General features: G+C 46.5%; 1 protein-coding gene and 1 long non-coding RNA gene across 4 annotated transcripts in view; both read left to right on the forward strand.

Annotated features, from left to right (window-relative positions):
- LOC138853824 (uncharacterized) overlaps window positions 1-1,392 on the forward strand; it is a 40,116-nt gene extending 38,724 nt beyond the window's left edge. Inside the window, exon 2 of the long non-coding RNA XR_011393038.1 lies at window positions 1,219-1,392. This is a non-coding gene — a long non-coding RNA (uncharacterized lncRNA). The remainder of the gene's footprint in view (window positions 1-1,218) is intronic.
- Window positions 1-23,430, forward strand: part of LOC128695895 (uncharacterized) — a 531,205-nt gene that overhangs the window by 316,725 nt on the left and 191,050 nt on the right. The window lies entirely within an intron of this gene.

The following is a 23,430-nucleotide window of genomic DNA, read 5'->3' on the forward strand; positions in this document are numbered from 1 at the left end:
GCTGGAATAAGCCACCTTCTCTCCTCAACCCCTCCACAACATTTACCCCTCCCCTCTTCCCGTCTTTTTTCCCTCTGACCCTGTCTCCTCCTCCTTCTCCCTTCTATCTCCCTACTCCCTCCCGTCCTCTAACAAGGTAGTCCCGTGTTCACTGCAGAGTTACACGCTATCCTCGCTCCTCTCGTCAGGTTGATTGCTGGCCCTACTGGATCCTGCTTCACTGTTTACCCGCACTCCCAGTGCTCTTTGTTTGCCCTGGCACAGCATGCTGCACTTCACTCTCTGATCCAAGAGTGCCTCACCCGTGCCCTGGTAAACAGTATACTTCGCTCTCTGCTCCAAGAGATAAGAGCGACTCGCTAATCTCCACATCAGGCACAAGTATGTGTAGTTCTTATACTGCCTTGGCTACTTTAGTGTCCAGGATAAAGAACAGATGCTACCTGGAGTGTTTTCCTGGGGTCAGCGCCCCCGCGGCTCAGTCCTTGACCTTAGGGTAAAGACTACAAAATTCCTCCTGTGAAAGGAAGGTCGTAGGGAGGACATTAAATGAAAACTTAGAGTGTAAAGGGACCAAGACTAAACATTTTCTCCTCATGGACAAAGAGAATTACCAACACCCCTCCCCCACCCCCACCTGGTGGCTGTCTTCAAGAGGGAACTTGACAAAATTCTTCATATCACTTCTTGATCAGCTGTGCTATGATTGTGTGCAGCTGGCACCAACAGCCCGGTCGATCAAGCATGAAACAGAGAGGTTTGGCCAGGTACAGGGTGGTGGGGACGATAACCTCCGAGACAGACTCCTTTCTCCTCATTGTGAGGATTCTGAAGTTGCCATGTTTGTAGAGGAAGTGAGAGAGAGATGGTAAATGTGAGACTTGTTCCTTTGTAGGTAAGGTGATGCTACCACTTAGGTGTCTGTCCAAGTAGTAAGTGGTGAACCTTGATCCTGTACACACACACACACACACATAAGAACATAAGAAAGGAGGAACACTGCAGGAGGCCTGTTGGCCCATACTAGGCAGGTCCTTTACAATTCATCCCACTAATAAAACATTTGCCCAACCCAATTTTCAATGCCACCCAAGAAATAAGCTCTGATGTGAAAGTCCCACTCAAATCCAACCCCTCCCACTCATGTACTTATCCAACCTAAATTTGAAACTACCCAAAGTCCCAGCCTCAATAACCCATATTTAACCATTATTCCAGACAATGGAACAATACTCTTCTCCAGACTGAGGGACTGACCACCTCAAAACTTTAAGGGTGATGGACTGATTACATCGTCTTCAAGTCTCTTCTGCTTCTATCAACTTTGCTGTACTCGACTGAAGAAGCCTACTGTGTAGGCGAAACGTTTCGAAATAAAGATACCTAACTGTTGCATATGTGTCTTACCTAAACAACCTGTCGGTATTTTATACCATTTTATTGTTCAATAACCCAACTAGGTAGACTGTTCCACTCATCAACTACCCTATTTCCAAACCAATACTTTCCTATGTCCTTTCTAAATCTAAACTTATCTAATTTAAATCCATTACTGCGGGTTCTCTCTTGGAGAGACATCCTCAAGACCTTATTAATATCCCCTTTCTTAATACCTATCTTCCACTTATACACTTCGATCAGGTCTCCCCTCATTCTACGTCTAACAAGTGAATGTAACTTAAGAGTCTTCAATCTTTCTTCATAAGGAAGATTTCTAATGCTATGTATTAATTTAGTCATCCTACGCTGAATGTTTTCTAACGAATTTATGTCCATTCTGTAATATGGAGACCAGAATTGAGCTGCATAATCTAGGTGAGGCCTTACTAATGATGTATAAAGCTGCAGTATGACCTCTGGACTTCTGTTGCTTACACTTCTTGATATAAATCCCAGTAATCTATTTGCCTTATTACGTACGCTTAGGCATTGCTGTCTTGGTTTAAGGTTGCTGCTCACCATAACCCCCAAGTCCTTTTCGCAATCTGTATGGCTAAGTTCTACATCATTTAAATATAAGTACTAGGGTTATGGGCACTCCCAAGCTTCAGAACCTTGCATTTATCTACATTGAACTGCATCTGCCACTTTTCTGACCAAGAATAGAGTTTGTCTAAATCCTCCTGAAGTTCCCTAACATCTACGTTTGAATCAATTATCCTACCTATCTTCGTGTCATCGGCGAATTTGCTCATATCACTAGTAATTCCTTCATCAAGATCATTGATATATATTATAAACAACAACGGGCCCAAGACTGATCCCTGTGGAACGCCACTTGTTACTGATCCCCACTCGGATTTAACCCCATTTATGGACACTGCTTCCTGTCTGTGAGCCATGACTCGATCCACGAGAGCACCCTTCCCCCAATGCCATGAGCTGCTACTTTCTTCAACAGTCTTTGGTGCGGAACTCTATCAAATGCCTTACTAAAATCTAAGTAAATAATATCAAATTCTTTATCGTGGTCAACAGCCTCAAAAGCTTTACTGAAGAAAGTTAATAAATTAGTTAGACAAGACCGGCCTCTTGTGAATCCATGCTGAGTATCATTAATCAAGCTATGCTTATCGAGATGGCTTCTTATAATCTCAGCTCTCACACTCTCACTCTCACTCTCACTCTCACTCTCACTCTCTCTCTCTCTCTCTCTCTCTCTCTCTCTCTCTCTCTCTCTCTCTCTCTCTCATTAACGCACATATGTATATTTGACCATTGAGCAGACAACACTCGTGTGTATGACGTGCTAAGATGACTTTCAGGGATGCTTTGGTGTCGGGGGGGGGGGGGGGGAACATTGAACTTTAATAACCACAAATAAAGGTCTAACCTCCGCCTCCCCCACCATCCATAACCTCCCCCCCCCCACCCTCGCTTCCCAGGAAGGTACCTCCAGAATTCAGTATTTACTCAGGCTGACGCTGCATGAAAGTAAGAGTAGAGAAAGAAAGAGAGAGAGAAAGTGAGAGTATGATAAAGTATAAGAGATTGCTTGCCTATCTAGCTACAACAATAGTGTTGCTGCTTACGGTGTTTCTCGCCTTGGAACATAAGCTCCTAACAGTTCACTAGCACCAGTCACCTGTTTACAGTTAGGTTAAGACAATAGGTGCCAGTCGATTGGCACCCAGAAACTTAACTAGAGACAGCAGGTACCTACTTAATGCTAGGTCAATAGGGGCAGCAGGTGCACGTTAACACCCAGGTACCTACTTACTGCTAGGTCAACAGGGGCAGTAGGTGTACATAGATGTATGCATATTGTTTGTGTTGTGTTCTTGTGAATTCTCACCCTCTGTGAGTGAAAAAATTCACACACAGTAAACGGAGACATTAATGCGACGTTTCTCCAGTTCGAGGCTTTATCAGGTACTTTGTAAAGCCTCGTGTTACCTGGAGGTTACCTGGAGGTTATTCCGGGGATCAACGCCCCCGCGGCCCGGTCCACGACCAGGCCTCCCGATGGATCAGGGCCTGATCAACTAGGCTGTTACTGCTGGCCGCACGCAGTCCGACGTACGAGCCACAGCCCGGCTGATCCGGCAAGTCGGATCGTCAAGTCGGTTTCACTATACTTCAACTGTCTTTCTGGGTGGAAACAGACACAAACGCGGTGTAATGAGGCCTTCAGTGACAACGTTTCGCCCTCCACGCAGTGGGGCACTTTTTCTCAAGTCCTCTAACGTGTCGGTATTTCACACCATTTCTCTCAATCTTTGCGGGTCTGTTAGGCAATGTCAATATGTGGACACACCTCCGTAGCTCTGACTTTCACTGTGTGTCTCCTGGCCTTCTCTGCCCTTAACCCGTTACTTGTTATAAAGAAGTGGCTTTTCCTGCAAAGTGAATTGTTGTAATTTGTAATGAACAAAGAATTCGGTGATACATAACGTAGTGTGTGTGTGTCGCCTGGTATTTAAATGATTTCCTTCACAGTGGTCCAATACTTTGGCGTCCAGCTACGCTAGACTTTTTAGTCTGAGGAATATCAGGCTTCGACTAGCTTTGAGAGATGTTGAAATTGCGTTATGATGCTGGGATAATGTCTTTCGCATGTCTGACTCATCTTTCATGGTCACTTGTTCTGTTTATTAACCTCCTGTCTATTTGTTTTTTGTGGTAGTACTTGCCTACCTGTCATTACCTGTATATGGTTTTGGTGGTCATTGCTGCTTAGTCAGCAATGACTGTAGTCGTACTGAAGACACACACACCAGGAGTCTAGCTCTCCTGTTGCTATAAATACGTCATTATTATAAGGTAATTCCGATCTCGCAGTCTGTTGCATTCAAATGAGCACAGGTTAAGTTGGCCAGGTTGGGTCCTGGCCCTGGAAGTACTAAATGGGGGGCCCATGCTAACCTCCCCAGGGTGTATAAATATACCTAGGTGGATGAATTTTAATTTAGTCAGCTGGTCCAGTGGCTTACTAGCCCGGAGTTTGACTAGCTTGCCATGGGTTCTAACCCCCACCCGTACCCTGGTTTACTCATATGAACTCAACAATGCAGCATCACGCACATGCGCACGCTCAATACGCACGCGCTCACGACAATACAATCATCACGTTGCGTTATTACAGAGTCTTTGCCTCAAAGCGGAGCACCTTGATAAATGTGCTGCTGGTGTGAATGTAGCCAGTGAAAATGATTTAATGGTCCATTAAGGCGTGCGGGAATAGAGTTTCGATCTCAAAGTGGGCGAAGTGAAATGCAATTTGTGGGCGAGGCGATCAAAGGGCGTGCCGCTCACCTGGAGCAGCTGTTAATGAGCTCCTTGTTCACCTGGTGAGGGTGCACGGTACCGCGCCCGTCGACCGGTCTTAGGACAGGCTTCTTGGTTGATGATCTGGTCAGTCAGGCTGTTGACACTGATGAATGCAGTCTCAAGCAGTGCACCACAGCCTGGCTGGTCAGGAACACTTCTGAAACTCTCCAAATTCTCTTTTGAAAAAAAATGAGGAATCTGATGTCAATAGTTTCGAGACCCGACGAGAAGAATGAGACATTGGTACAATGTTTCACTAATAAGTTCCTCAAATATTGCACAAGTCTGTCATTTTTTAATCAGGAATCTGACGAATGAGATACATGTACAACATTTGGCTATCTTTACTGCCAGTGTGTTGCAAATGTGTCTCGTTGCATATTTGCTTTTAATAGAGGTATTTTGCACCGTCTACCGTGTCTCCCATTCTTGTCGTGTGTGTGTGTGTGTGTGTGTGTGTTTGTGTTTGTGTTTGTGTGTGTGTGTGTTTGTGTGTGTGTGTGTTTGTGTTTGTGTGTGTGTGTGTGTGTGTTTGTGTTTGTGTGTGTGTGTGTGTGTTTGTGTTTGTGTGTGTGTGTGTTTCACAAGTTTCCCATTCTCTTCTCCAGGTTTCTACCCTTTTCTCTCATCTCCAATTCTCTCATTTTCTTCCCATTCTCTACCTTTTCTCCCAAGTCCCTCCTCTCATTTCCATAGGATCTCTCTCCGTCACCATCTCTCACCACTACGTCCTTGTGTAAGTGCTACTCGATATTTCTTTGGTAACCTACATCCACGTACGTGAGAGACAGACAGAGAGAGGGGGGGGGGATAGCAAGGAGGGAGGGAATGGGCGGAATGAAGGGGAAAGAAGAGGTGGATCAAGATTAGAAAACTGGATTTCACAAGTGGGATTTTTTCCTTTCAGTTTTTTGTATATTATATATATATATATATATATATATATATATATATATATATATATATTTATATATATATATATTTATATATATATATATTTATATATATATATATAAATATATATATATATAAATATATATATATATATATATATATATATATATATATAATCTAATTTTTTATTAACACGTCGGCCGTTTCCCACCAAGGCAGGGTATCCCGAAAAGGAAAAACTTTCATCATTCACTCCATCACTGTCTTGCCAGAGGCGCGCTTACACTACAGTTATAAAACTGCAACATTAACACCCCTCCTTCAGAGTGCAGGCACTGTACTTCCCATCTCCAGGACTCAAGTCCGGCCTGCCGGTTTCCCTGAACCCCTTCATAGATATTACCCTGCTTACACTCCAACAGCACATCAAGTTTGTCTCCATTTGTTCCTATCTAACACGCTCGCGCACGCTTGCTGGAAGTCCAAGCCCCTCGCACACAAAATCACCTTTACCCCCTCCCTCTAACCTTTCCTAGGCCGACCCATACCCCGCCTTCCTTCCACTACAGATTTATACACTCTCAAGTCATTCTATTTCCTTCCACCTCTCTACATGTCCAAACCATCTCAATAACCCCTCAGCCCTCTGGATAATAGTTTTGGTAATCCCACACCTCCTAATCTCCAAACTACGGATTCTCTGCATTATATTCACACACATTGCCCTCATACATGACATCTCCACTGCCTCCAGCCTTCTCCTTGTTGCAACATTCACAATCCATGCCTCACACCCATATAAGAGCGTTGATATAACTATACTCTCATACATTATAATAATATATAATATGTCGTGCCGAATAGGTCAAACTGATCAGTTGGTAAGAACTTTTTTAAAATTAAGTCCTTTCTAAAATTTTCTCTTATACGTTTAAAGGTATGTTTTTTTTTATTTATGTTAATGTAAAAATTAATATTTTTTTTCCACAAGAACCTTAGAAAACTTACCTAACCTTATTATAACAAGCACAATTTAATTTAGCATAATCCAGCTAAATATATTTTAGATAAGTTTACAATAATTAAATAAACAAACTCAGTAAAATGTATATTTTTCGTTTGGTTCAAAATGATTTTTGTGAAATTATTGCATACACAAATCTTCGCTTGCAAGTTTTTCCTATTCGGCACCACACACACACACACACACACACACACACACACACACACACATCATTGGTGTGTTGGGGTGTACACAGTGTAGGGTGGTACGAAAGTGTACGAGTTGTGGCTGGTAGCAGTGTTGGGTGGTGGATACAGTGTGTGAGGGTGGAGAATGGTGGGTGTAGTAACGAGTGGATACACTGTGTGAAAACGAAACAGCGTGTGGGGAGGCGAGCACACTGTGTATGGTTATTGTTATGGTAAAGTTTATTTCCTGACCAGAGAAACTCACAACACAAGCAAGACACGACACGAACCTAACAAAACTTCAACACAGCCTAACACTCACGTAAGTCAGCACATTGCAACACTCAAACAATCAAAACAATGTCTCCAAAACCTGGACCCACTTTGGAAAAATAACTGGAAATACTCAGATAACATGGCAAATAAAAATTGGCAAGATGCACAACACTGCCAAGATAAACTTCATCAGTTGACAATACTGTAGTCACACGTTGCTTCCTGCTGGTTGAAGACAGTATAAGTAAAGGCTTCCAGCTTCACCTCCCCAAGTCTCTCCCGAGCTTCACCTCCCCTAGTCTCTCCCCAGCTTCACCTCCCCTAGTCTCTCCCCAGCTTCACCTCCCCTAGTCTCTCCCCAACTTCACCTCTGAATACTCTCTCCCGAGCTTCACCTCCTCCAGGCTTGTTTGTCATGCCTACAGTCCTTGAGTGTTAAAGGCGGTCACAACGAGAAGTATAACCCGGCTACTACTACCCTTTGTCGTTTTCTGGACTCGTGTCTAGAAGATTAACTAAAAGTGTGGTCTTGAATGAGTGTTGGTGGTGTTTGAAGAGGTGTTTGGGGGCTAGAGAGAAGCAGCATCGTTGGTACTGTGATGGTTTAATGGATAGTGGTAACGGTATTGATTTGAGTTGGGTCGGGGACGAATGTCTTGTCACAAGAGAAGTAATGTTATAGAAGTGCGGGAGTTATGTAGATGGTTTAGGAAGCCGACAAGTTTCTCCAGCCAGTGGCTTCTGCAGTCCAGTACAGAGAAGAACACTGGTGGTGGTTATGGTGACAGTAGAAATGTGTTATCGTTGACGAGTGTACGTTAATGTTATTAGTCACCAGGGCTAGTGACCCAGGGCTGGCGACCCAGGGCTGGTGATCCAGGGCTGGTGTGGTGAGGACCAGTGTGGGGATGTCTGGTGTACAAGACTAGTGTGGTGTGGTGCAATATACTATGATTAAAATTACTAGGGCGGCGTTTGCTCCCTGTTGTACCCAATAGCCTGGTCGATCAGGCACAGCAATCAGAAAGCCTGGTCCGGTACTTGCCCGCTGGGCAGCGACTTCTACAAGAGACTACAGGTAACCTGCCCAAGATCTTGCTGAAACATCTCTCTTCCTTCACGTATTCCACACGAGCCTCGATGCCAGTCGAATTAAAACTGTAAAATGCAAAATTTCCTCCACTAAACCTATTTTAATTGACTATAATTGGCAAAATGTTCAACTTGGAGATAACACGAGAAGACAACTAAGCGAGGGGGGGGGGAAATCCCTTCATCAATTATCGGTATTTCGAAGAGTCTGGGCTTCATATTTTGATGAGTTGCAGAGTTTATGCAGGAGTACTGCAGCCCCCGTCATCTTATAACTCTTGAGTGAGAGTCCTGCTTATATCGCAAACGTTAATAAGAAATTTGAGTTAGTCGTTATGGCCAGAGCAGCTCTGAGTGCCTTCAGGAGCAAAGTGCTGACGATCTGGTTTTTGTCACGGTTTGGGGTTGCTGGCCCTGACCAGCAGATAAAACCTGTATTAACACACACTACTGCTCGCTCAGTCCTCCCCACATTACAAGCAAATTCTGCCTCACATTTTACAATCTCGTTCCTAGCGTCAGAACAAGGCAGTGTTCATAGAAACGCATGAGAGGGTACATTAGATAACAGGAAAGTCATCAGAACATATCTGGCAATACATACTGACGCGTGGGGGGGCAGTGCACGACCCCAGGCAACGCACAAGATTGTCAGCGACTCATACATTCCCAGGCATTTTGAGCTGAATAGTGTCGCGCGCGCGAACACACGTATGATATAGCTTAAGTAATCCTTTAGACCTTTGAATACCAAACAATATGTTACGTACTTAAATAGGCAGCGATGACACCTCTCACAGGTCTGGAAGGGGAACTAGATTTTCACAACCGTAAGGTAGTTGTACCTGAGCGATGGATTTCACCTCTGTGAAACACTGCAAGGGAAAGATAATCAGGTTAAAACGCTAAACACAATCAGATCAGCAATCAGAAAGCTACGAATGTTTTTCTTTTATTACGTTACATCAATCAGGATTAGTTACACCAGGTAATGATGTGTCAGCATGAGTTGGTATACTCTGAGTGGGACGATGTGTAAGTTTATCTAGGCATAGGTACATAAAGTGCAATTATCATACATAGTGTAAATTACCCAGGATAACCCAAAAAAAGGTCAGGTACAACTTGGTGACTATCATCATCACGTGCAGCCATCAGTAACAGCCTGGTTGATTAGGCCCTGATCCACCGGGAGGTCTGGTCAAGGACTGAACCACGGGGGTATTGACCCCCAGATCACCCTCCACGTAGACTACCACTACCATCAACACCATAGTCACCACCACCATAGTCGTCACCAACACCATAATCACCAACACCATAATCACCACCACCATAGTCACCAACACCATAATCACCACCACCATAGTCACCAACACCATAATCACCACCAACACCATAATCACCACCACCACCACCATAATCACCACCAACACCATAATCACCACCACCATAATCACCACCAACACCATAATCACCACCAACACCATAATCATCACCAACACCATAATCACCACCACCAACACCACCACCAACACCATAATCACCACCAACACCATAATCATCACCAACACCATAATCACCACCACCAACACCACCACCAACACCATAATCACCACCAACACCATAATCATCACCAACACCATAATCACCACCACCAACACCACCACCAACACCATAATCACCACCAACACCATAATCACCATCACCACCACCATAATCACCACCAACACCACCACCAACACCATAATCACCACCAACACCATAATCATCACCAACACCATAATCACCACCACCAACACCACCACCAACACCACCACCAACACCATAATCACCACCAACACCATAATCACCATCACCACCACCATAATCACCACCACCAACACCACCACCAACACCATAGTCACCAACACCATAATCACCACCACCATAGTCACCAACACCATAATCACCGCCGCCATAGTCACCAACACCATAATCACCACCACCACCAACACCATAATCACCATCAACACCATAATCACCACCAACACCATAATCACCATCAACACCATAATCACCACCAACATCAACTTGATTTTAACCTTCGCTGGGTCAACTAACCTAACCATGTTAATATCCTCCCAGACGTTTTCCACCTCAGCTTCCCAGTTAGAGCAATAATTATAGCTACAAATACTATTATACCCTTAAGTTAAAATCCATAAAGTGACTCCATGATTTTACCCACTGAGACTTACACGGAACGTTAACCGCAATAAGGACTTGCATAAGAATGTTAATTATGCCCGCAGTGTTTCACATTTGCGTATGTAATCTTTCATGAATATAAATAATTCAGAATTTTCTCTGTAATAAAGTAAGGTTTTTGGCAGTTTTGTTTCAATTATTATAATGGAACGTGGTGGGAAGAGACGCCGCAGGAGGGGATGAAGAGGAGGTACAAATGGAAGCCATGATCGAAGATTTCTCAAATTATAGAAGCTGACCACTGACCACTTTGTGAACGCTGACCTGGAAGTCTTACGTCACCGGACCTTGAGGTCATGTGTGAGGTGACTCCAAGGTCATGTTTGCTGACCTGGAGGTCGTGTGTGAGGTGACCTGGAGGTGGGTTCATGGGTGGATGAGGTCTTGGGTATGGTGGAACAACTCAAAGCTATTCTCCTGTCAGTCGTGCCTTAGGTTTCTATCAGAGTTGGTGTGAGTGTGGCTGGGTTGGTGTGTGTAGGGCTGGGTTGGTGTGTGTGTGGCTGGGTTGGTGTGTGTAGGGCTGGGTTGGTGTGTGTGTGGCTGGGTTGGTGTGTGTAGGGCTGGGTTGGTGTGTGTGTGGCTGGGTTGGTGTGTGTAGGGCTGGGTTGGTGTGTGTGTGGCTGGGTTGGTGTGTGCAGGGCTGGGTTGGTGTGTGTGTGGCTGGGTTGGTGTGTGTAGGGCTGGGTTGGTGTGTGTGTGGCTGGGTTGGTGTGTGTAGGGCTGGGTTGGTGTGTGTGTGGCTGGGTTGGTGTGTGTAGGGCTGGGTTGGTGTGTGTGTGGCTGGGTTGGTGTGTGCAGGGCTGGGTTGGTGTGTGTGTGGCTGGGTTGGTGTGTGTAGGGCTGGGTTGGTGTGTGTGTGGCTGGGTTGGTGTGTGTAGGGCTGGGTTGGTGTGTGTGTGGCTGGGTTGGTGTGTGTAGGGCTGGGTTGGTGTGTGTAGGGCTGGGTTGGTGTGTGTGTGGCTGGGTTGGTGTGTGCAGGGCTGGGTTGGTGTGTGTGTGGCTGGGTTGGTGTGTGTAGGGCTGGGTTGGTGTGTGTGTGGCTGGGTTGGTGTGTGTAGGGCTGGGTTGGTGTGTGTGTGGCTGGGTTGGTGTGTGCAGGGCTGGGTTGGTGTGTGTGTGGCTGGGTTGGTGTGTGTAGGGCTGGGTTGGTGTGTGTTTGGCTGGGTTGGTGTGTGTGGGGCTGGGTTGGTGTGTGTAGGGCTGGGTTGGTGTGTGTGTGGCTGGGTTGGTGTGTGTGTGGCTGGGTTGGTGTGTGTAGGGCTGGGTTGGTGTGTGTGTGGCTGGGTTGGTGTGTGTGTGGCTGGGTTGGTGTGTGTAGGGCTGGGTTGGTGTGTGTGTGGCTGGGTTGGTGTGTGTGTGGCTGGGTTGGTGTGTGTGTGGCTGGGTTGGTGTGTGTAGGGCTGGGTTGGTGTATATGTGGCTGGGTTGGTGTGTGTGTGGCTGGGTTGGTGTGTGTAGGGCTGGGTTGGTGTGTGTGTGGCTGGGTTGGTGTGTGTGTGGCTGGGTTGGTGTGTGTAGGGCTGGGTTGGTGTGTGTGTGGCTGGGTTGGTGTGTGTAGGGCTGGGTTGGTGTGTGTGTGGCTGGGTTGGTGTGTGCAGGGCTGGGTTGGTGTGAGTGTGGCTGGGTTGGTGTGAGTGTGGCTGGGTTGGTGTGAGTGTGGCTGGGTTGGTGTGAGTGTGGCTGGGTTGGTGTGTGTAGGGCTGGGTTGGTGTGAGTGTGGCTGGGTTGGTGTGTGCAGGGCTGGGTTGGTGTGTGTGTGGCTGGGTTGGTGTGTGTAGGGCTGGGTTGGTGTGAGTGTGGCTGGGTTGGTGTGAGTGTGGCTGGGTTGGTGTGAGTGTGGTTGGGTTGGTGTGTGCAGGGCTGGGTTGGTGTGAGTGTGGCTGGGTTGGTGTGAGTGTGGCTGGGTTGGTGTGAGTGTGGCTGGGTTGGTGTGAGTGTGGCTGGGTTGGTGTGTGTTTGGCTGGGTTGGTGTGTGTGGGGCTGGGTTGGTGTGTGTAGGGCTGGGTTGGTGTGTGTGTGGCTGGGTTGGTGTGTGTAGGCCTGGGTTGGTGTATGTGTGGCTGGGTTGGTGTGTGTGTGGCTGGGTTGGTGTGTGTAGGGCTGGGTTGGTGTGTGTGTGGCTGGGTTGGTGTGTGTGTGGCTGGGTTGGTGTGTGTGTGGCTGGGTTTGTGTGTGTAGGGCTGTGTTGGTGTGTGTGGGGCTGGGTTGGTGTGTGTTGGGCTGGGTTGGTGTGTGTGTGGCTGGGTTGGTGTGTGTAGGGCTGGGTTGGTGTGTGTGTGGCTGGGTTGGTGTGTGCAGGGCTGGGTTGGTGTGAGTGTGGCTGGGTTTGTGTGAGTGTGGCTGGGTTGGTGTGAGTGTGGCTGGGTTGGTGTGTGTAGGGCTGGGTTGGTGTGAGTGTGGCTGGGTTGGTGTGTGCAGGGCTGGGTTGGTGTGAGTGTGGCTGGGTTGGTGTGTGTAGGGCTGGGTTGGTGTGAGTGTGGCTGGGTTGGTGTGAGTGTGGCTGGGTTGGTGTGAGTGTGGTTGGGTTGGTGTGTGCAGGGCTGGGTTGGTGTGAGTGTGGCTGGGTTGGTGTGAGTGTGGCTGGGTTGGTGTGAGTGTGGCTGGGTTGGTGTGTGCAGGGCTGGGTTGGTGTGAGCGTGGCTGGGTTGGTGTGTGCAGGGCTGGGTTGGTGTGAGTGTGGCTGGGTTGGTGTGAGTGTGGCTGGATTGGTGTGAGTGTGGCTGGGTTGGTGTGTGCAGGGCTGGGTTGGTGTGAGTGTGGCTGGATTGGTGTGAGTGTGGCTGGGTTGGTGTGTGCAGGGCTGGGTTGGTGTGAGTGTGGCTGGATTGGTGTGAGTGTGGCTGGGTTGGTGTGAGTGTGGCTGGGTTGGTGTGTGCAGGGCTGGGTTGGTGTGAGTGTGGCTGGGTTGGTGTGTGCAGGGCTGGGTTGGTGTGAGTGTGGCTGGGTTGGTGTGTGCAGGGCTGGATTGGTGTGAGTGTGGCTTCGTTGGTGTGAGTATGGCAGAACTGGAGTGGATGAGGCAGGTTTGATGTATGGAAGGTATATTTCTTAGTTAATAAGAAATTATATATATATATATATATATATATATATATATATATATATATATATATATATATATATATATATATATATATATATATATATATATAGACACAACCATGAATACAATAGTGCAGCATATCAAAGATTATGAATCTCCTCCAGCTCCTCTGAAGCTGGACGCGAACCAAGTATGCAGCAAGCATTTCCTCACAGAATAGCCACGCTGAGACACTGGAACATTTAAAGTGGCCTTTCTTTGGTCCGTAGTGTGTGTGTGTGTGTGTGTGTGTGTATGTATGTATGTATGTATGTATGTATGTATGTATGTATTAGGTTCGATACACCCTGCTGACGAGTGGGTGGGCCATACCGTTTAATGGTATTATAATTACGTGAATCGCTAAACCTACACGAGTCATCCAGCTGCAAATAGTGCTGGGGGCTCGATCTTCCCTTATTCCCTCCCACACACCCTCGTCTAAGACGCAGATGTGATGAATCCTAGTTAGGTAAAAGGTTACTTTCAACATTATCGAAAAAAGGTTTTACTGGGAGGTGATAAGCCCTTATGGCCCATTCAGAGCATGGGGAATGGGAGACATTCAGGTATGAGGTTTTTTTGCAAGAATGTTGAAGTCAGAATTCAGTGGGAGGTTCGCATGAGGACGTCAAAATATGATGTGTAATAAGTTATGGATTTTCTGGAGGAACTCTGCACTGACATGATACCTCGGTGACCAGTGTCGGAAAGGTGCCTCACTAGGTGACAGAAAGGTGCCTTCCTAGACGTTGATACAACCGTGCTTCCCTAGATAATAACAGAAAGGTCACTGATACAATTTGTTAAAGATTATTGACATTCACTCCTAGAGGTCATCACTGACAGAAAGGTACCTTATTAAAGGTCAGCGAGAGGTTCTTCCTGAAGGTCACTGACGGGCCTTCTAATTGGCTGCTTGCGTGACCTTATTTTGATCCAGATGCTGTGATTGGTGATGTGGCTTTCGAATCAACTTTGGGCTTAGCCTCCACGGAGGATTATCTGTTGGCTCCGTGACACCCACACACTCTAATGTCCTGATTTGTGACTATTGACGTGCATAGAGGGAGGGGAGGCAGTAAGGAAGAGGGAGGGGGGGGGAAGGTAGAACGGAGGAGGATATATATAGATACGGAGAGATTAAGGAAGGAAGGAGAGGACTTGGAAGTACACACTAAAGCTATCTATTGAGGACTATCTACTTTTACCTGTATTAAGAACTATCGCGTATCTAGGTATTCAAGTCAAGAATAAAAAAAAAAGAAGGGAAGGTAGGGGATGGAGTGGAAGGATTACTGGAGGAAAGGATGGAGATGGAGTGGGGGGATATTGAGAAAGGAAATAGAAATATGGGAGAAAGTACCATTCCTGCTGATCCATTGCGGACATCAGAACAGATGGAGATGACCACAATAACACTGTTGTAAGGAATAACTCATAACCCACAGTACCGTGACTGGAATAACTCATAACCCACAGTACCGTGACTGGAATAACTCACAACCCACAGTACCGTGACTGGAATAACTCCCAACCCACAGTACCGTGACTGGAATAACTCCCAACCCACAGTACCGTGACTGGAATAACTCCCAACCCACAATGCCGTGACGAGTCACTCGCAACTCACAGTACCGTCGCTGGAATAACTCACAACCCACAGTACCGTGGCTGGAGCAACTTCCAACCCACAGTACCGTGGCTGTAATAATTCCCAACCCACAGTACCGTGACTGGAATAACTCCCAACCCACAATACCGTGGCTGGAATAACTCGCAACCCACAATACCGTGACTGGAATAACTCGCAACCCACAATACCGTGACTGGAATAACTCGCAACCCACAGTACCGTGACTGGAATAACTCGCAACCCACAGTACCGTGACTGGAATAACTCGCAACCCACAATACCGTGACTGGAATAACTCGCAACCCACAATACCGTGACTGGAATAACTCGCAACCCACAGTACCGTGACTGGAATAACTCGCAACCCACAGTACCGTGACTGGAATAACTCGCAACCCACAGTACCGTGACTGGAATAACTCGCAACCCACAATACCGTGACTGGAATAACTCGCAACCCACAGTACCGTGACTGGAATAACTCGCAACCCACAATACCGTGACTGGAATAACTCGCAACCCACAATACCGTGACTGGAATAACTCGCAACCCACAATACCGTGGCTGGAATAACTCGCAACCCACAGTACCGTGACTGGAATAACTCGCAACCCACAATACCGTGACTGGAATAACTCATAATTCCGGTTTATCAAACTGTGTTGAAAAAAGACATTACTGTACATTCCTTCATTGAAATAACAGAGCGAAACGTGCCGATAAAAGCTTGCTCCTCAGCACGCTTATCAAGCTGTGCTTTTCTTCTTTCTGTACGCTATTATTGTTATAAGCTTTCTGAGAGAGAAGCTACAAGGTAATACTCACTTGTACACACTGAACAGTGCATATCTTCGCCCAGATCAAAGACTGGAAGCAAATCATCCAGGACCGAAGTTGGCACTTTGACACCGAGATACGTACACGCTTTTGTGTACATTTTTTTTTATATAATTAAAGTTTAAAGATGTATTTTAATGTCTGCTAACACTGTCAATATTACCGTAATGCACTAGAGAATTCATCAGCTGTGTTCTTCGCTGCCTTACGTGTTAAATTGTTGATATTTATCTGCCTGAGTAGTGTGTATTAGTGTGCGTGTGTTGTGTGTATACGAAACCGTACCACGGGTGGGGTTTGAACCAGCGGTCAGAGAATCTCAAAACTCCAGACCGTCGGGTTAGCCACGGTCTGGAGTGGTCACAGTGGTGCCTATGCTAACCTTCCTATGGTGTAGAAATATACCTAGTTGGATGTATCTTATTGAAGCTAGCTGGCCCAGTGGCTAACGCGACGGTCTGGAGTTTTGTGACTCTCTGATCGCGGGTTCAAACCCCTCCCGTTGTATGGTTTGTTTGCAATCGTGTCATTACGATTTCGTGAGTCATGTGTATAAGAATGTATGCACGCATAACGGATGTACATGTATGTATGGGTGAATGCTCGTGTGTGTGCCTGTGTTGATTACAGGTGTTGGGACTCGGGTCTTGGGGACTGCTTCACTTCATGTGATTCTTTTTATGAAGCTGTGAACCGTCTGTGCCTCCACTCTGTTACACTCCACTGTTGCACTCCACTGTTGCACTCCACTGTTGCACTCCGCCCTGCCACACCTCCACCCTCTTATACTCAGTTTCGTATCTAAATCTCGTACTACCGGGAATGTAAGGTACCGCGAGAGCATATGGATACACCAGGCCTAAGGCCTAGGCTCAGGGATGTACGTCAGGATATCCTAACCCCAAAAAAACATTTTCGGAGAGAGAGAGAGGAACTTTCAAACGATGTTTCGATCAGTCTTGGAGCGAAACGCTCGTCTGGTCGAAACGTCCAGTCTGTTGACTGTAGAAACGCTCCGGTTCCTCGTATCCAAGCCGATCGCCTCCCATTCCTGGATAGCTCTTTGACCCTTGCGGATTTAGCGCTTCATCGTGGTAATAATAATGATAATATCCAGCGAGAGTATTAGCTTCCGTTGTTTGCGTGTTGTGGTTGGTTGATGGAGCCACCAATCAGAGGCTGGTAATGACCATAGTCTGGAATTACTCTCTCATAATTATACCAGATTTTCTTAATCCTCTACTTCCTTCTAGTGCTCTCCTTCCTTTTTCCTCCTGCTTCTCTTCCAGTTCCTCCTATTCCTGTTCCTCCTCCTCCTCTTCCTCCTTTTCCTCCTGCTCCTCCTCCTCCTTTGCTTAACAAGTGTCATTGTTGTCTTGGCGTAGTTAAATAATATTGATTGTGTTGACAGAAGATTAATGTTGAGGTCACACGTGACCTCCCTGCCAGTGACCTGTTCTTACTTTACAACGTCACTTTCTTAACGTAATGTACTTCCCAATGTCGCTCTTAACGTAATGTGCTGCCCAGCGTCACTTTTTTAACGTAATGTACTGTCCACCGTCACTTAACGTAATGTATTTCCCAGCGTCAATTTAACGTCAATGTCACTATCTTAACGTAATGTTCTGAGCAACGTCACTTTCTTAATGTAATATACTGCCACTGTCACTTAACGTAATGTACAGCCCATCATCACTTAACGTACTCCCAACGTCACTTAACGTAATGTACTGCCCAGCGTCACAGATTTTCAAATGCATCTTTCATTTGTCCTATTTTTGGCCATATATGACTACAAAAAAATGTATATTTAATAGCAAGTCACCAGAAGACAACACCGTGGCTGAACAACTGGCAACGAAAGCAAGAAACGTTGAAATATGAACGTTCTATCATTCGTGGTGCGAGTGTGTTGATACCAGTCACGAATCCTGTGGTGTGTCGACGATCGTAGTGTTTTTGAAGGGTGTCGACTCCCCCGCCAGGCCCGGTCCGTGACCAGGCCTGGCGTACACCCAGGTGATGACCCCTGCCAGACGTGTGTAGGTTTAACACCGTTTAGGTTAAGTTAACCGAATCTACAACGGTTAAGTGGTGTTGGGTTTAGATCGTAGAGAAATGCACGCACCTGATGGTATATTCACTATTTTCTTTTACGTAGGGAAGCGCGGGGCTACGGGACCAGGAGCTACACCTCGCCCATTACAATCCCCATTACAGTTATGACAGCCAGGGAGTCCTTGTGATCCCGTAGTCACGATGACAGTCATGTCACGAGGTTGACCCCACCTTTCCCAGGTGACCTGTGTTAGTGGCGGAGGTCACACTATCAACGGTATATAGCAACGTAGCCAGAATAGCGTACAAGTCTGGTAGGTTAACCTCACTCCCATCATCTGTGGTCCTCTTCAGAGGGTCAAGTTAGGTTCTTGTCATCTACGATGTATCTTTTAGCAAGAAAACACACACACACACACACACACACACACACACACACACACACACACACACACACACACACACACACACACACACACACACACACACACACACACATTCATTTTTACACAGGGTTTGACAAGGTTAGGTTAAGGTTCCTTAACTTTATTGACAAGGATTCCTAACTTGATTGACAAGCTAAGAGCTGTTAACTACATCAGCTCATTTGAAAGCATTTTTGTTATGAAACATACAAGTAGGGAACAGGTTGAAGTTGGAGCCATCTGTGGGCTCTCTCTCTCTCTCTCTCTCTCTCTCTCTGTGTAACTTCCTGGTTCTGCCTCTTAACTGCAGAGTGACTTCACTCATGACCTCAAGATTCTGCTCGTACCTACTCTGCCAGCTGCGTCCTCTAGCAGCCATGTGTGTCCCCTGACAGCCATCTGTATTCCCCTGGCAGCCATCTGTGTCTCCTGGGTCCCTCTCCTCTTTAGCACTCTGTCTTCGTCCACTCCCAATATCTAAACTCCTAAATCAGTCATGTCATGATCATATCTTCCTGCTTCTTCCATTTTCTAGTGGTATTTGGCCAATTCCTTAAGTTTTTTCTTGTAGTCTATTTTCTTTAGGTTCAGCTCCTTGGGATCTTCTCTAGTATCCTTCAGCGAGTGAGGACTTCCTGCTGGCGCTGCGTACTCCAAGATTAACCTAACGCATATTGTTTAAATATACTAAGGTTTCTGGAAGTCAGTTGTTAGGTTTTTGTATATTGCTCTGACGTTACACGCTTGATATGACCTTGTGGTGATATGCTTGATGCAGTGTTTACCCCAAGATCTTTCTCCTTACACGTTGTTCCCGAGCGAAGGAACAGGAAAGGATTTCTTTAACTGGAAGTTTTAATAAATTAGAAGGAAAGGTGAATAGAAAGAAATTGCGAAGTATAGGAAGAGGAGGAGAAGAATGAGTAGAGGGAAGAGAAAGTAGGGAATGAGTAGGGTCAGGAGAGGTAAGAGATGAAGTATAAAGAAGAAAAATGGAGCCGTTGCAGCGAGAAAAATAAGGGGAAGGGGGAGAGAGAAGTATGTGAGACAGTAATGGAGGAGTGAGGTGTAATGAGAGAGCGTGAGGTGATCAAGACCTAATCTGTCACACATCACATCACCTCCAAACCTCAGTCCTCACATCACGTCACCTCCGAACCTCAGTCCTAACATCACGTCACCTCTGTCCTCACATCACGTCTCGTCCAAACCTCAGTCCTCACATCACGTCACCTCTGTCCTCACATCACGTCTCGTCCAAACCTCAGTTCTCACAGCACGTCTCCTCCAAACCTCAGTTCTCACAGCACGTCTCCTCCAAACCTCAGTTCTCACAGCACGTCTCCTCCAAACCTCAGTTCTCACAGCACGTCTCCTCCAAACCTCAGTTCTCACAGCACGTCTCCTCCAAACCTCAGTTCTCACAGCACGTCTCCTCCAAACCTCAGTTCTCACAGCACGTCTCCTCCAAACCTCAGTTCTCACAGCACGTCTCCTCCAAAACTCGGTTCTCACAGCACGTCTCCTCCAAACCTCAGTTCTCACAGCACGTCACCTCCAAGCCTCAGTTCTCACAGCACGTCACCTCCAAGCCTCAGTTCTCACAGCACGTCACCTCCAAACCTCAGTGCTCACATCACGTCACCTCCAAACCTCAGTGCTCACATCACGTCACCAAACCTCAGTTCTCACATCACGTCACCTCCAAACCTCAGTTCTCACAGCACGTCACCTCCAAACCTCAGTTCTCACAGCACGTCACCTCCAAACCTCAGTTCTCACAGCACGTCACCTCCAAACCTCAGTTCTCACATCACGTCACCTCCAAACCTCAGTGCTCACATCACGTCACCTCCAAACACTAAGCATCACACCCTACCACCATCAAACCATCACCTTCAACCACACCCCACGATTGAAGTCTCCCAGATCAGGCTGACAAACGTCATTACCTACGTGGTGAAATATGATAGGAAAATATAGGTAACTTCTTGTGCACCTACTTGACCGGCATGCTGCCAGTGTTCTCACAATGAATGTGATGATTCATTCAGAACAGGATACTTCACATTAGGTGTACTAAATTGTCTTTAGGAAAAAATCCACTTGCGTCAGTCTTCGGAGGTCTGGTACTCAACTGGAGGAAGCAAGTTGTGATGGCGAACAAACACACTACCGGGTCTAACTGTGAAATAATGAAACTCTTATGGGTGAGTGTATTGGTGGTGTAAATGCCGCCACACTTGCTCCGGGGTAAATGCCACCCCAGTTGGTCTGGTCTTATTCAATTCCTGGAAGCACTTATATTTACATATTTTTTGGGGATGATGAGAGGGGAGAAAAGGAGAATGCTATTGGGAGGTTGATAAGGGAAGTGGTTGGGTAAGATGGAGAGTGGAGAGGGATTGTCAGGAAATTAGGGATGCAGTAAGACGGTAATAACTAGGAAGAATGAAGGCAGGAAATGTTATGGTGTGAGTGTTAAGCAACAGGACTCAGACATGTATTTACTGGGGCTAACTTGCTCCGAGCAACATGAAATATGCTTCACCTTTTTTGTTTTTCCTCGTACCACCGTCCATGCACAAGGGCATCCACTGACCTTTGTTGACATAATGGTATTCTCAGTTTTACCATTTCATCGCCGGCAGAACTTGCTGACCCTTTGTGGCTCCAGTTAACCAACAGTGGCACTGTCAAACTCTCCGTGGCACCAGTTAACCAAGAATGGCTTAAACTTATTGTTTAAGGCATCGCCTAATCACTGGTGGCATTAATTAACAGGTTTGTGGCAGACTTGACCTATCGTTCTACTAAGTGATCTTTTATAACGCTGATCATCAGTGTTGCCACCTTATGACCTTTCAAGTTAATTTCTTCGTTGTGCACTTTCGTTTTCTTTTCCAAGTGTGTGACTCAATTAAATCGATGAATCTCGCCTTGAAAGTGCGTGACTCAATCACATGGCTAGATGTTACCTTGAGAGTGAGGTCACGACCTGTACAGTGACTTGACTGATGCAACTAGTAACGTTAACAAGTTACTGTCGCGGCCTACATCCAGTTTTTGTCCGTCTTCTCCCGGTCCCCCCTTGCGGTATAGCGGCTGCATTTCCCCTCCTTTACCCCCCTCCCTAGCACTCGACTCGGTCACAAGGTCCCAGCTTCCAATGATAAGTGTAACGAAGAGATGGTGATATGCCTTTACCTTTAATGAGTTCCGAGAGATTTTTCTACCTCCGGAGCCCGGCCATAGGCCAGGCTTGATTGATGCTTACCTGGTCAACCAGGCTGTTGCTGCTGGTGAGGATAAGCACTATGCACAGTTTCAAGAATGTGATTGGGTCCTGGAGGTCATGAATCAGTAAAATCGGTCGGTAAGAGGCGCGGCTAGGAGCCGTGAATCAACCCCTGTAAACACAGACGAGTACACAGAGGTGCCCCTCAGGTCACGGACAACACTAACTGCAACATGCCTACATACGTCTCTTAATTGACGTACAATGTTGTGGTTTGTGGGCGGGGTTCGAACCGAGGGAAAAGCTTTTAAATGGGCTACTTTTGAGGTCTGCGGATAATGATCTAATGAAGAAGAAAGTTTTGAGGTCCACTGGTGAGACGTGTAGACGCGGCTTTGTGAGGCGGAAAGTTTCAAGGATCGGATTAGAGGGAAGACGAAAGTTTCTCTATAACAGTCTGTTTTTGAGACATTACTGAAGAAAAATGTCAAAACTTGTCACAACTCTTACCATTTTTGTTTTGAGATTCGATTGAAGGTTAAAGTTCAGATTTGTTTTTCTTTAGTGAAAACGCGGTAAAGGTTAACATTTTTAACAAGTTTGTGGGAAGGAGACTTGGGGAGGAGGGAGTGGGAAGAGACTTGGGTTAAAGATGGAGAAGGAGGGAGTGGGGAGAGGCTTGGGTTGTAGAAGGAGGAAGTGGGGAGGGACTTGGGTTGTAGAAGGAGGAAGTGGGGAGGGACTTGGGTTGGAGAAGGAGGAAGTGGGGAGGGACTTGGGTTGGAGAAGGAGGAAGTGGGGAGGGACTTGGGTTGGAGAAGGAGGAGGTGGGGAGAGATTTGGGTTACAGATGGAGGAGAAGGAGGGAGTGGGGAGAGACTTGTGTTCGAGATGGTTGACAGAAGCTGGAAAAAGAAATCGTGAGAAAATGGTTGACATCAGCTATCATCTACCTCCAGATGATTTCGCCCCGCTCCCAGGTGTGCCACACCTGCGTCCTGTCCCACACCTGGGACTTGTGCCACACCCGGCGTTGTGCCACACCTAGGCACTGCAGCAGCCCATCATTCCTTCATTCAAACTTCCCATCTGTTTTCTCTTCCATCTTAGCCTGATGCTAGATTCCACGTCCCTCCACCATTCTCCCTTCCCTTTATTACCCTCCTTTCCGTTCCCTGCAGTAACCTTTCTCTCTCTCTCTCTCTCTCTCTCTCTCTCTCTCTCTCTCTATGCTCTGATTCCTCCCTCTTGGCCTCCACTCTTCCATTCTTATACTCTTCTCTCAGTTTTATCTTATCAGTCGTTTCCTCACAGAGCTTCCCTTCTTTTTTCTCTCTGGGCTTCCGGTATCCAGGTATTGGTAGTCTCTGGATTCAAGGAGTTAGAGCAGCCCCTCCTTTAAAGCAAACTTCATTTTCTCCCATTACCCTGGCTCACTTACGAGTTTAACGTAAATAATAATAGTTAAATACCGTCGAATTTATTAATTATTGTGTTTTTTAAATGGTCTATCAGCTTCTCGTAAACATTTAGATATAATCTGTGTTCATGTAAATATGATCAGGACAACGGGACACAGGACAGTGAGACTGAACAGTGTGTAATGGACTGGGGCTCGTATATTGTGTGTATGTAAGCCTGGGGTATCACCAGGAGACAGCAGCCTCACTCAGA

The sequence above is a fragment of the Cherax quadricarinatus genome, chromosome 41 (assembly GCF_038502225.1).
Source record: "Cherax quadricarinatus isolate ZL_2023a chromosome 41, ASM3850222v1, whole genome shotgun sequence".
NCBI lineage: Eukaryota > Metazoa > Arthropoda > Malacostraca > Decapoda > Parastacidae > Cherax > Cherax quadricarinatus.